Source organism: Schistocerca gregaria, unplaced genomic scaffold, assembly GCF_023897955.1.
Source record: "Schistocerca gregaria isolate iqSchGreg1 unplaced genomic scaffold, iqSchGreg1.2 ptg000350l, whole genome shotgun sequence".
NCBI classification, from domain to species: Eukaryota; Metazoa; Arthropoda; class Insecta; order Orthoptera; family Acrididae; genus Schistocerca; species Schistocerca gregaria.
In genome coordinates this window covers 1,149,395-1,153,272 of record NW_026061810.1, presented here as the reverse complement: position 1 = coordinate 1,153,272, position 3,878 = coordinate 1,149,395, and positions in this window count along the sequence as shown.

Genomic DNA, 3,878 nt, shown 5'->3' with positions numbered 1-3,878 from the left:
TCATGGTGACTGTTGTATTCAATCCCGATGGAATTTCTGTGTTTCATCAACACATTGAAGGTCCACAGATTACATAGTGCCTCCAGATGTGCATCGGAAACTACTACTGGTCTTCCAGGGAACGATCAAAGCGTAGACTGTTTGAGACATTACTCCTGTGGAGGAGATTGCACATGGTGACTGTTGTATTCAATCCCGATGCAATTTCTGTGTTTCATCAACACTCTGATAGTCCACAGATTACAGATTGCCTCCAGATGTGCATCGGAAACTACTACTGGTCTTCCTGGGAACGATCAAATCATAGACTGTTTGAGACATTACTCCCATGGAGGAAAGTGCGCATGGTGACTGTTGTATTCAATCCCGATTCAATTTCAGTGTTTCATCAATACTATGATAGTCCACAGATTACAGAATGCCTCCAGATGTTCAACGGTAACTACTACTGGTCTTCCAGGGAAGGATCAAAGCGTAGACTGTTTGAGACATTACTCCCATGGAGGAAAGTGCGCATGGTGACTGTTGTATTCAATCCCATTGCAATTTCTGTGTTTCATCAACACTCAGTTAGTCCACAGATTACAGAATGCCTTCAGATGTGCATCGGAAACTACTACTGGTCTTCCTGGGAACGATCAAAGCGTAGACTGTTTGAGACATTACTCCCATGGAGGAAAGTGCGCATGGTGACTGTTGTATTCAATCCCGATGCAATTTCTGTGTTTTATCAACACTCAGTTAGTCCACAGATTACAGAATGACTCCAGATGTGAATCGGAAACTACTACTGGTTTTCCAGGGAACGATCAAAGCGTAAACTGTTTGAGACATTACTCCCATGGAGGAAAGTGCGCATGGTGACTGTTGTATTCAATCCCGATTCAATTTCCGTCTTTTATCAACACTCTGATTGTCCACAGATAACAGAATGACTAAAGATGTGCATGGGAAACTACTACTGGTCTTCCAGGGAACGATCAAAACGTAGACTGTTTGAGACATTACTACCATGGAGGAAAGTGCGCATGGTGACTGTTGTATTCAATCCCGAGGCAATTTCTGTGTTTCAACAACACTCTGATAGTAAACAGATAACAGAATGCCTACAGATGTGCATCGGAAACTACTTCTGGTCTTCCAGGGAACGATCAAAGCGTAGACTGTTTGAGACATTACTACCATGGAGGAAAGTGCGCATGGTGACTGTTGTATTCAATCCCGAAGCAATTTCTGTGTTTCATCAACACTCTGATGGTCCACAGATTACAGAAAGCCTATAAATGTGCAACGGAAGCTACTACTGGTCTAACAAGGAACGATCAAAGCGTAGAATGTTTGAGACATTACTCCCATGGGGGAAAGTGCGCATGGTGACTGTTGTATTCAATCCCGATGCAATTTCAGTGTTTCATCAACACTCAGTTAGTCCACAGATTACAGAACGCCTCCAGATTTGCATCGTAAACTACTACTGGTATTCCAGGGAACGATCAAGTCGTAGACTGTTTGAGAATAACTCCCATGGAGGAAAGTGGTCATGGTGACTGTTGTATTCAATCCCGATGCAATTGCTGTGTTTCATCAACACATTGAAGGTCCACAGATTACATAATGCCTCCAGATGTGCATCGGAAACTACTACTGGTCTTCGAGCTAACGATCAAAGCGTAGACTGTTTGAGACATTACTCCTGTGGAGGAGATTGCACATGGTGACTGTTGTATTCAATCCCGATGCAATTTCTGTGTTTCATCAACACTCTGATAGTCCACAGATTACAGATTGCCTCCAGATGTGCATCGGAAACTACTACTGGTCTTCAAGGGAACGATCAAAGCATAGACTGTTTGAGACATTACTCCCATGGAGGAAAGTGCGCATGAGGACTGTTGTATTCAATCCCGATTCAATTTCCGTCTTTTATCAACACTCTGATTGTCCACAGATAACAGAATGACTAAAGATGTGCATGGGAAACTACTACTGGTCTTCCAGGGAACGATCAAAACGTAGACTGTTTGAGACATTACTACCATGGAGGAAAGTGCGCATGGTGACTGTTGTATTCAATCCCGATTCAATTTCCGTCTTTTATCAACACTCTGATTGTCCACAGATAACAGAATGCCTACAGATGTGCATCGGAAACTACTTCTGGTCTTCCAGGGAACGATCAAAGCGTAGACTGTTTGAGACATTACTACCATGGAGGAAAGTGCGCATGGTGACTGTTGTATTCAATCCCGATGCAATTTCTGTGTTTCATCAACATTCTGACAGTCCACAGATTACAGAATGCATCCAGATGTGCAACGGAAAAAACTACTGGTCTTACAGGGAACGAACAAAGCGTAGACTGTTTGAGACATTACTCCTATGTAGGAAAGAGCGCATGGTGACTTTTGTATTCAATCCCGATGCAATTTCTTTGTTTCATCAACACTCTGATTGTCCACAGATAACAGAATGACTAAAGATGTGCATGGGAAACTACTACTGGTCTTCCAGGGAACGATCAAAACGTAGACTGTTTGAGACATTACTACCATGGAGGAAAGTGCGCATGGTGACTGTTGTATTCAATCCCGAGGCAATTTCTGTGTTTCAACAACACTCTGATAGTAAACAGATAACAGAATGCCTACAGATGTGCATCGGAAACTACTTCTGGTCTTCCAGGGAACGATCAAAGCGTAGACTGTTTGAGACATTACTACCATGGAGGAAAGTGCGCATGGTGACTGTTGTATTCAATCCCGATGCAATTTCTGTGTTTCATCAACATTCTGACAGTCCACAGATTACAGAATGCATCCAGATGTGCAACGGAAAAAACTACTGGTCTTACAGGGAACGAACAAAGCGTAGACTGTTTGAGACATTACTCCTATGTAGGAAAGAGCGCATGGTGACTTTTGTATTCAATCCCGATGCAATTTCTTTGTTTCATCAACACTCTGATAGTCCACAGATTACAGAATGCCTCCAGATGTGCGTCTTAAACTACTACTGGTCTTCCAGGGAGCGATCAAAGGGTAAACACTTTGAGACATTACTCCAATGGAGGAAAGTGCGAATGGTGACTGTTGTTTCAATCCCGATGGAATTTCTGTGTTTCATTAATACTCTGATAGTCCACAGATTACAGAATGAATCCAGATGTGCATCGGAAACTACTACTGGTCTTCCAGGGAACGATCTAAGCGTAGACTGTTTGAGACATTACTCCCATGGAGGAAAGTGCGCATGGTGACTGTTGTATTCAATTCGGAAGCACTTTCTGTGTTTCATCAACACTCTGATAGTCCACAGATTACAGAAAGCCTATAAATGTGCATCGGAAGATACTACTCGTCTAACAAGGAACGATCAAAACGTAGAATGTTTGAGATATTACTCCCATGGGGGAGAGTGCGCATGGTGACTGTTCTATTCAATCCCGATGCAATTTCTGTGTTTCATCAACACTCTGATAGTCCACAGACTTCAGATTGCCTCCAGATGTGCATCGCAAACTACTACTGGTCTTCCTGAAAACGATCAAAGCATAGACTGTTTGAAGCATTACTCCCACGGAGGAAAGTGCGCATGGTGACAGTTGTATTCAATCACGATGTAATTTCTGTGTTTCATCAACACTTTGAATGTCCACAGATTACAGATTGCCTGCAGATGTGCATCGGAAACTGCCACATGTCTTCGAGGGAACGATCAAAGCATAGACTGTTTGAGACATTACTCCCATGGAGGAAAGTGCGCATGGTCACTGTTGTATTCAATCCCGATGCAATTTCTGTGTTTCATCAACACTCAGTTAGTCCACAGATTACAGAATGCCTCCAGATGTGCAACGGAAACTGCTACTGGTCATCCAG